Below are 11,437 nucleotides of genomic sequence, written 5' to 3'. Positions count from 1 at the left end.
CTTGGTGCTAGAGAGGAACAGACAAATTCTGATGGTGTAGGGGACTGAGAAAGAACATTCAGGATCAGCAACCAAGAGTGGTGAGAAGGGAACGAAATAGCGTGTCCCAGCCCCCTCTCAGACTCCCTAGAAGGAATCATTATCATAAATTAGGTTTTGTCTTTCAGTCTGTGTTTTACTACATATATATGCATCTGTAAATACCAGATATTATTGTTGTTGTGTTTTTTACTCTCATTGGGAAAAAAAAAGGTGGCATCTTATATACATCTTTCTGCAACTTGCTTTTTTTCAAAATGTATTGTTTCCTGATGTATATTGATCTAGTTTATTCGTTTTAACCACTCCATATCATTCCACCACATGAACATACCATAATTATTTATTCATTCCCCTACTGATAGATAAATAGATGTGTTGGGGAAAATACTCAGTTTTCCTCCTGTGTGTCTTCTTTACTCTCATACAACTACCACACTCATAACACTCTGACACTAGAAGTGTGGGTTACTCCCCCATACCAAGCAATTCTCTGCAACACAGCTGGGTGTCCTACAATTTAACTTACATCTGACACTATCTACCTGGAGACAGTGTCAGATCTCACAAGTTAAGGGATCAGTCCCACAAGATCGCCTCTCACTTCAGATGCCAATCACAATTTTATACACTCTGCTTTAAGTAGTAAGTCCCTAGGTTACCCATAACTTCTATATGACTTGGCTACTTGGTTAAAGAGAAAATTACAGGCCCAGATGGTGGCATTTGTGCTAAAGCCCATGATACCAAACCTAAATTTAATGATTGACCTAACTGCTGTTTCAATCTCTCCCAGAAATATAATCTTAATCAACAAGTCTGGAATATTCTAGTCAATACCAATAAGGTAATCTATCACAGGAGCCGCTCCACTTCCCCCACCCGCTAGAAGGCAATCTGCATGATAAAAACCCTTGCCATTTCCTTCCATTCAAAGGATGCTCTGGTCTAAAAGTAATCCTTTCTTTTTTGTTGTTAATAGCTCCTTTGCTCTACCCTTCTTCCTGTAAAAACCTCCAAGTTTATACAACCCCTCAAAGCACCCTTCTAGTTGCTAAATAGGATGAGACCTGAGTCATGAATTGCCTAATAAAGCCAATGAGATCTTCGAAATGGCTTGGTCAAATTTTGTTCTTTAACACTACAAATTGGAGAGTCCCAAGACCTCCTTCCCCTTGATTATTTGCTAGAGCAGCTCACAGAACTCAGGGAAAGGCTTATCTATGTTTACTACTTTTTTAAAGGATATGATAAAAGATATAAATGAACAACCAGATGGAGAGATACATAAAGCAGATCTGGGATGGTCCTGAGGGCAGGAGCTTCTGTCCCGTGGAGTTTGGATGTGTCACTCTCCTGCTGCGTGTATGAGTCCACCTGCCTGCAGGTTCCCAAACTCTGTGCTATTGGGGTTTTTATGGAGGCTTCCTCATGCAGGCATGATCAATCATTAAATCCATTTTCAGCCCCTCTCCCCTCTCTGGAGAATGAACAGCAGGGCAGAAAATCCCAAGCTTCTAATCATGGGCTGTCCTTTCTGGTGAAGAGCCCCTCCATCCAGGAGCCACCAGGAGCCCACCCAGAGTTGCCTCATTAGAACAAAAGACACTCCTATTACCCTGGAAATTTCTGGGATTTAGTACCCTGTGTCAGGAATGGGATCAAAAGCCAAATACTGACACAAAAGATGCTCCTGGTTTTATCACTTAGGAAATTACAAGGGTTTTAGGAGCTTTGTGCCAGGATCGATATATATTCTTTCTATTATCTCATAGTAGCTTATTTCCAATTTTCCTGTTTTGCAAAAAATGCTGCAGTATACATCCTACATCCTTATACATGTCTCCTGGTATAAATATGCAAATAGTTTTCCTAGACTAATGTATATTTATAATTGTTGAATCCTATAGTATACTTACTTTCAACTTTACCAATATGTACTAAATTATTTTCCAAAGTGTTGCACTAATTAATCTTCACACCCACTTCCCACAGGGTGTTACATGACTTTTTTAAAATTTTTGTCATCCCAATGCATATGAAGTGCTTTTTGTTTTATTTTACAATTTCCAGATTACTAGTGAGGTTGAGCATCTTTTTATATGCATTTGCAGTCTGCGAATTGGCCCATTTTTCTACTTGTTTTGGTCTGTTTCACATTGATTTGTAGGAGTCTCTTATATATTCTGGAAACTATTCATTTGTTTGATATGGCTGAGCAGCTTTTTTTTATTTTTTATTTTTTACCCAACAGTTTGGAAACCAAAATATCAGTAATTGGTTCTGAAGTATAAAATTCAGTTATATGAGTATTCTTATAAGAAAAAAAAATCTCATTTGATTTTCAGATCTAAAGAATATATAAATATTTTCTATCTTTGACTCTGATGCACCAAAAATTCTACGAATGGCCAATTCCTAGAATGTCTAAGAATATTTCATCATATGGTCCAATAAAATTTGACACAGGGAAAGAACCTTCCTTCAGACTTGTTTTACACTTTCCTTATCAGTCAAGGTCCTCCTTCCCTCCCCTCCCCCCCAAAAACAGAAACAGATGGTATATTCAAGTTAGGGAATTTTGAAGAGATTTGACTAACAGAAGGACTAATTAAAAAGGGTGAGTGGGTATAGGGGAGCCATAAAGGGTAGCAGCAGTGGAGCTGTCACCATCCTCAAAGGGATAGGAAATGCAGAGCTGGCCGGAACCTAGAAAGAGAAAGTAGCATAGAGTGGTCACCTAGACAAGAGCAGTACCCTTCTGTTGAGGGACACAACAGCCTATGGTAACCTCATAGGAAGGAAACAGGGAAATAAATTCCCTGACCCCATGCCCCCTCTCCCTTCCTCTCAGCTTCTGCAGAAAGCCAGAGAACAAAGGTGCCTTTGACGATATCCATGCAGGACAGCCTCTCAGGGCAGAGAATGGTATGGAAAAAGTTGGAGAATGATCTAGAAGAAATTCAACACCCTTGCCCAGACAAATCACTTCAGATTCTATACAGTGCATGAAAGGCAGATAACTTAAAGCTATGAGGAATTTTGAGACATTTTTCTTTGTCCCTGAATATGAGTTTAAATCATGAGTAGCTAAGCAAAGAGCTCCACTTGGAACCCTACAAAGCACAGACTAAAATATGGTAACCCAATAAAAAGCCATTTAATAAGATCAGAAATATTGAATGACTCACAATTTCTTATAAACCCAAGTGCTCTGCTATAAACTTTAAAATGTTCAGGATGACTTTTTTAAATGATATAGGAGTAATTAGAAGAAGGACGTATAAGACTGGCAATAGGGGCCAATACATAGTTCATGGAATGCTTCTTTTCCTTCTTTCATCTCTGCCAAAGAGAAAGATGATTGGACAGAAAATAGTAGAACAAGTATTCAGATAAGAGACCTAAAAAAGCCAAAATGGTGGAGAGATTATAAGAGAGCACCTGGGTTCGTTACATCAATGCAATCCTCCTGGTCCCAACGATCTCCATCCCAGCTTACAATTGGGAGGCTGTGGTGATCAAATAAGTTGTTATTTATTATCAAAAAATAATCTTAGAAACTATGGCAGGCAATGGGCAATGTGATTCTCAGTCAGGTTATTAAATATCACTTTGAACATAGAGAGTAGAATAGGGGGCACTTAAACATGCCTAGCGGTCAGGAAGGACAAGTCATGATTTAATGAATTAATAGCACTTTCCTTTTATCCATACTCTGTCAGACTAATAAATCAGAGAAAGCTGTCAACACTCCGAGTATTTGAGCTCAGCATTTGACAGGGACTCTCACCTTGTGAACAAGATGGTGGAATGTGGCCCAGATGGTCACAAAGATAGATGCTAATTATGAATCAGTGTCAGCCCAGAATCTCTAATGCCACAGGATTCTGTCTTCAGCCTTGTCTTGTTCATTGGGTAAATAGCTTAGTGTACAGCTGCCTTGCTTCTCTACGTCTTTGATGGCTGGGAAAGGTAGCCAACATATTGAATGGCATAGTGAAGATCCAAAGACCATAATGACAGGGCAGATTTAACAATAAAAAGTTTAAGTGGAGTAAATGTAAAACCCTATACTTACATTTTTAATGCCTAAGAACAAATCAGAAAAACAAGTCTAGTAGCTTCCAATTAAACAAGGTGAGTTTTATCTCTTGCTTACATTACTTCTTCTTCCAAAACCTTCCAAAATGATAGTAGATTAATTTTTAAAAAATAAAAGTCTAAGTCCACAAGAATAAAGAGAATGAGAGAGGAGAGATAGTGGACCAGAGATGTAAGCAATAATTTGAAAGACAGAAAGCAAATAGTAACTGATTTGGCAGAACCCACTAGCAAAATGCCTGCGAAGAGGGAATGCCAATGATAATGAAGCCAATTCACCTGGAAGAATCCTGGAAAGACCCAAGATTAGAAGGCCCAGGTACCGCAGAAGGGAGTGGTGAAGCACAGAGTGAAAAGTAGAAATGTGTGAAAATATTAATAGAATGAACTGCTTACTGAGGGTGTGTTTCCATTCATTGAGGAGGTTCAAGCAGAAGTTAAGACAACTACTAATCAAGTATATTATAAAAATGGTTCAAACTTTGGTAGAAACTTGGCTCCAATGACTTTTAAAGTCCCATCATCTTTGAAATCCTGTGACTTATCACTGTGTAGACAAGACTCCTAGACTTTGATAACTTCTGCGTGTAGTTCCTACAATCGTCCTATAGGTGAGACTCAGCACAGGGCTACTCCTACCTGATTCTCCTGGGCTATACTAGAGTGTCTATGGCAATGCATAATAACTAGGATGTTTCTGAACTTTAAAAATCAGAAATCTGAAGCCATAGAATCAGCACACCCAGGTACAGTAGTTGTAGTGATGCATGAGCTTTATGTGCATTAATTTGTCATCCTTCTCAGTTCTGGCCTTCTGCCTCATTTATATCTCAGCTGTGACACTTCTCTTCAATGTATCTGTCATTCTTGGACAGCAAAATAAGTCATATGCCAAAGCAACTGCTCCTTCATATCCCAAGTGTCCTGCCTCACTATATATACACTTTACCTCAGGGCTCCTGGGAGTGTGGGGCTCTACAAGGTTTATCCTCCCTGATTTAAAAAAAAAAAATTTTTTTTTTTTATTTGAGCCCCAAAAAAAAAAAAAAGTTTTTGTGTGTGCACAACTTTAGGCCAGTATCTCAAATAAAGTTGTCTCTGGCTCTCCTCCCTTTCCCAAGCTAAAGGAGATTTATACTTTGCTTCTTAAAAGCTAATTACTTAATATCTAGCTCTTCCCGACAAATTGTGCCATTCACCGGAGCTGTAAATTTTGGTTTCTTTCTCTTATCTGCTGTAGATTTACACGATACATAGGGAATTTTTGCTTCTCGCCAAAGAATGCCTACATCAGCTTCATAGGTTCAAATAGCTCTGCTTCTACTTCAGGTTCAAATAGCTCTGCTTCTGCTTCAGGTCTTGATTCCAGGTAAACTTCCCAGCATTAGGAATATATAAAACTTCAAATCCACTCACTTTTGGCATTAACTTGACTCTTCCGACACACTGACTTTTTTTTCCTAAATGCCATTAGTCCACCCAAAAACCTAGATTGCCTTTTTTTATGCTGGGTCTAATCTAGTTGGAAAAAAAAAAATTATGATTTGACTAGCAAAAAACCCACACTCATTCTTCCAGTAGCTGTAGGTTGATTGATGGTCCTTAGATAGAGTAATAAGTTATATGATTTAGAATATGGCCATCTATGAATAAGGAACTTTCAAGTGCTATTTCCTTCAGCAAGAGGCCCTGGACATAAAGCTTGTAACATGGCCTGTGGACAGGCAAACCACATTCTGACACATTCTATGTTCACTCGTTTTCTAAGCAATATTCAATAGCATTCGTTGAGTACCTACTATGTGCCAAGACTTTAATATACTAAGCACTGGAGATACAAAAACAGGTAATTTTAACTTGTAATAATCATCTAAATCATTTTAATAACTTGTAAAAAGCAAGATAAATGTTTTGGTTCCCATTTGAATATAAAAACACATCAAAAGAAAACTGCAGAAATTCTCAAGAGTCTCCACTCAAATCATATTGTAATGGAAACAGAAGAGTGAGAGGTGGGTAAGCAGGAAAAGCACATTCAAAAAACTAACTAAGATAAAAGAATTAGTTATGAACTACTCCGAATTTCTAACTCTGAGTAAAACAAAATATATCATAATGAAACATACTGGGCTCTGTGCTCTCAAAATCCAGCTACATGTAAAGGAATAAAGGAAGCTTATCTGGAAAGGAGGCAATGTTCAGCAGATCTGTTAAAGGCCGGAAAAAGCCAAATATGCAGTAACTTTGGAAAAGGTCCTATATGACCAGCCTGTGAAATGGGTGCTCTGAAGAATAGTGTGCACTATTTTTCCTTCACAGTAGAAACCCAGAAGAAAAGGCTACAAGCCTCCTCCTTCCCTTTTCTGGCTTCGGCCACAGGCTTGACCCAAGTGAATGGTGGATTGTGTTGTATTCTATCGTCCTCTAGTGGTTTCAAAAATACATTTTTTAAGGCAGTACTTAGGGCCACAAAACACATGGTGCTTAACAAATAAATGTCTGTTAAATGGACCAGAATGAATGACAGAGAGAGATCCTACAGGATGACTGCCTAGATAAGACAACCTAGCTCAGCTACCCCTGGAATGGATAGTTAAGTATTTTAGTCAACTTATGCCATCACTGGCTTTCTTGTATAGTAGATAATGCAATATAGTTTGCCATTGCCTCTTGTACAGTTTCAAGGAAGTCTAATGTAACTTTTTGTGGTGCCTGGGAGTGCAAAAGTTCTAAAAATGATCACTACAAGTTCTTTACTGATAAGAATGAATACAGGTAGTTGAAATGTTTAAAGCTGGTCTCTATTCCAGAATATTGTATGTGAACACCTCACTTACTGAGTAAGAAAACTATGTAAGTTTATGCGGTTCATTAATCTTTCTTTTGTTATCAGCTTGGTATATTGTGTATTTTGGTTTTGTGGGGGATTTTCCCCCATGAATCCATTCAACAAGTGTTTATTGTTTATTGCAGGGTACCACAATGGTCAGTTTGGGAAGGGTGGGATAGAGAGGGATGGAGGTACAAATGAGACATATCTTGCCCTCAAAGTGCTTACAATGCAGGGAGAAACCAGAGTATACACAGTTTAAAAAAATAATGATAATACCCGAACATGGCAAAAAAAAAAAAAAGAAGTGTGAATGCTACATAACATGTATAATGAAAATCAAACATCCTTCATTTTTTACTTTCTCTCATTGCTACTTCTTTCTTTTTATCCTTTCAAACATGTTCTCTGTATACACATAAATCAATAAATTCTTAATTTCTTTTTACACAAAAAAGAAGCATAAAACAACACACTGTTATGCCTCTTGGTTTTTCATGAACTACAAGTAGACCTACCTCATTTATCTGCATAGTATTCCACTGAATGAATATACCATCATTTATTAGAAATAATCTCACTAGCTGTGTAACATTGGGCAAGTTAACCTTTCTGTGCCTCAGTTTCCTTATCAGTAAAAAAGGGATAATAATAGTACTATCTCATAGAGATGTTGTGGAGATTGAATTGTTTCATACAAAGTTGCTTAAAAGAGTGCATTAAACCTTATAAAAGCTAAATAAATGTTTTATTATTATTAGCACATATTAGTCTTTTGTTAACAATTATTGCTATAGTTAATATCCCTATATTTATGTCTTTGCACATTTGTGCAATGTATCTATGTTAAATTCCTAGATCATGTATATATTAGAAAATTTTAGAAAACTAAAATTTTCCCCTGCTTGCCAGCTCACAATTAGCCTGCCATAGTTTCATGGAAGCTGACAGAAGTCACAAGACTCCTGGGTCAGAGATAAAAGACTTTGTTATTCATGCAGTCAGCATGAACCTCATGTTTGTATCACTTTGCCTTGCGGAACTACCCCCAAATCTCCCAACCTCAAATCGTGCATCCCAAGATGCATGGCTGCCTAGCTAGATGCTAACCGTACAATTGAGAGTTTCTGCAAGCAAACCTGCCCAACCTTTGTTCTAGAGGGAGGCGTTATCTTTATTATTATGATCAGCAAATAAATCTTCCATCCAAAGGAGATATTATCTTTGTTTTCCAAAGCTATTGCTAAATAAACACCTTTGAAAATATAGTCTGGAACAAAAGCTGTCAACGCCTCTGCTCAGAAGACATGCAGAAACATAAGAGACCCATAGAGAATTGTCTTCCAACAAGATTCTTCTTTTCAATTTGTTTCCCCAAAGTGTGTTGCTACCAGTTGAGTTTCTAATCAGTTTGGGAAGAAGTCATAACACTGTATTTTCCTCTGCTCTGGAATTTAATTGGTACTGGCATATCGCAGGCCCCCAATAAATATTTCCTTTTGGACTGCTGGGTAGATGAATGCAAGAATAAATTCCTGAAATATTTGGGCCATAATTACAACGAAGCTTCAAGATCCACTGTCAAATTCTCATCTTCCAGTTGAAAATGTCTAAATATGAATTATTTCTCTCCGTCTTCTCATTCGCATCTTCCTGATTGTTCCTGTAGATAATTACTGTTTTTCATTTTTAACTGCCACATTGGGGGGGAGGAAATATTATTTTATTAAAATTACTGGGGTGACATTGATTAATAAAATCAAATAGGTATCAAGTGTACAATTCAATAATACATCATGCGTATTTTGCATTAACTGCCTACATTTAATGCCTGTGAAAAATTTCGCATAGTAGTGATGCAGGACAGGGCGAATTCCCCCGAGTGGGGACTCAAGTCCTGCACCGAGAGAGGGAAGATCCTGACTCTGCACAGGAAAGAATTCAAGCGTGGGCCGGAGTTAGAGACAAAAGGAAAGTTTATTAGAGAAGAAATAACGCTTCATAGACAGAGCGGTCTTCTCCCAGAGACAGAGAATGAGACCCACGTGTTTGAAGAATTGAGGTTTATAATTGATTCTTAGTTTCTATAAAAAATTACAGCTTAAAGTCTGTTTCCCTGTTTTCCTTTCATGGTATGAGTATGCAGCATTAAAGGTATGGGTAAATAGTTGTTAGTAATCTTAGCAAGAATATCCTTCATTCTGTAAGTTCCCTGTGATCTGGCCTTAGGGCTGATCAGCCAAGTTCCTGTGTCTAGCAGCACATTGCAGGCTCTCAATACCACCTGGTTTAATTTTTATAGTCAATTTGTGTAGTTCTTATGCCTCTTCACTTTATCAGTAGAATCCCTGAGCACTAAGAGTTCAAACCCTGAAAACGATCCACGACTTCCCTTTATAGCTTTGCAGTTGTAGTGTGAAGCCCAGTGTTCCTCTGAGAATTCAAGAGCACTCACACCCTCATTTTCCTTCCTGCCTGGTCTGGGCAGATACGGAATTATTAAACATTGTCTTATTTTCCTTTTCTGCTTTCAAATAGAGGGTAAGAATATATTTGGCATCAGGCAAAGTCATCTGATGAGTTTGGAGTAGCTTTCTCCACTAAGGTGCAACATATTAAGAGTTGATTTTTACAAGCATTGTGCTGCTCCTCAGTCTGAAAATGCACTTACAAAATCTATGAGCTGCTTATTGTTATTCAAGGTTTGGTACCATATCACCAGTACCATTCAGTGTTCTTAATTGCAAATAACAACTTCCACTCTGACTAGTTCATGCAGAAATTATTAAAGGATATTGGGTAATTCACAGAACCTCTTAGAGAACCAGAGAGGACCAAAAACACCACTGCCACTGGCACTTGGCACCAACAATGCTCAGTAATGAACACCAGAAGCTCTGGCACTCCAACTTCCAAAGTACTGGATGCCTCCTCTCAAATAGAAAATCAGTTCTCCACTCTCTGCCTCCCCAGCTGAAGTCAAGCCACACCTGCATATGTCTGACTGGTGAAACCCAGGTCACGTGCTAGAACCCTAGCTATAGGGAAGTCTGGAAATGTGAGCTTTCTGGTTTCAACCTTGGGAAGGTAGAACACATAATGTGTGAAATAACAAAAATATATGTAGCTTTGCAGTGGACATTATCACTAAGTCCTTTGTCCATACCCCCTTGGATCCCTTTCTCATTTTCATACATGCCACGAGCACACCTAACAAACAGTGCCTTCCTGTCTTAGTCAGAGAACTGCTCCCAAATCCTTTGTGCTATGGTCTGAATGTTTATGTCTCTCTAAATTCATATGTGGAGATCCTAACACCCAAAATAATGGTATTAAGTGGTGGGCCTAAAGGAAGTTAATAGGTCATGCAGACAGAGCCCTCATGATTGGGATTAGTGCCCTTATGAAAAAGGCTTCAGACCTTTCCAGTGGCCATTCTTCCTCCAAGAAGGCCAATAGGCAGCAGTCATGGTGCCCAAATGAAATGACATGACCCAAAAGCCCCAAAAGATCTGTGGAGACAAGGCCCAGCAAGCCAAAGCACAGGGCATCACTCGCCTCCGTGCCCCAACCCATCCAATCTATAGTGAGATGCCCCACGAGGAGGTACAATACCAAAGTGAGATCCAGCAGGGGCTTCAGCTTAGAAGAATTAAAAGTGGCCAGCATCCACAAGAAGGTGACCTGGACCACTGAGATTTCAATGGAGCTGAAGAGTTGGAGCAAGACCTCTGAGTCCCTGCAGGCTAATATGCCATGGCTGAAGGAGTATCGCTTCAAGCTCATCCTCTTCTCCAGGAAGCCCTCAGCCCCCAAGAAGGAAGACAGCTCTGCTGAGGAACCAAATTGTCTACCCAGCTGATAGAATCAGTCATGCCCATATGGAACGTCTACAAGATGAAGAAAGCCACGGTCATGTCACCACAGAGGAGAACTTCAAGGTGCTCGCCAGTCTTCGCATGGCCAGGAATAATGTCTCGCTCTTTGGCATCCGGGCAAAAAGGTCCAAAGAAGCTGCAGATCAGGATGTTGAAAAGAAAAAATAAAGTGCTGTTGGCAACTTGAGATTTTAAAAGACCCCACAGAGTTAGCTCCCCCGTCCACCTTGTGAAAAGGTGCCATCCAAGAACCAGGAAGTGGTTCTTCACCAGACACCAACTCTGCTGGCACCTTGATCTTAAACTTCTCGGCCTCCAGAACCAGGAAAAATAAATGCTCATTATTTATATAAGACCCCCAGTTAACGGTATTTTTTTTTATAGCATCCCAGATGGACTAAGAAACTTAGCCCCTGGTCAGGATCCTCTGAGATGTGACCTTCACAGTATCCAAGCTCCCCAATGAGACTTTGCCTGACATCACACCCTTGCTTATCTTTCTTTCTTGTCCCATTTTCCCACTCTCCTACCAGTTTTTCCTGGTAATATTTACTAATGAATCACTTTCACACAAATCCTTATCTCA

At 39.1% G+C, this 11,437-nt stretch overlaps 1 pseudogene; it reads left to right on the top strand.

Annotated features, from left to right (window-relative positions):
• Positions 1–4,407: 4,407 nt before the first annotated feature.
• On the top strand, positions 4,408–11,019 carry LOC105309338 (annotated as a pseudogene).
• The last annotated feature ends 418 nt before the right edge of the window (positions 11,020–11,437 follow it).

The sequence above is a fragment of the Pteropus vampyrus genome, unplaced genomic scaffold (assembly GCF_000151845.1).
Source record: "Pteropus vampyrus isolate Shadow unplaced genomic scaffold, Pvam_2.0 Scaffold722, whole genome shotgun sequence".
In the NCBI taxonomy this organism is placed as follows: Eukaryota; Metazoa; Chordata; class Mammalia; order Chiroptera; family Pteropodidae; genus Pteropus; species Pteropus vampyrus.
The sequence above is the reverse complement of the archived record's forward strand: the minus strand, read 5'-3'. Positions and strand labels throughout refer to the sequence as shown.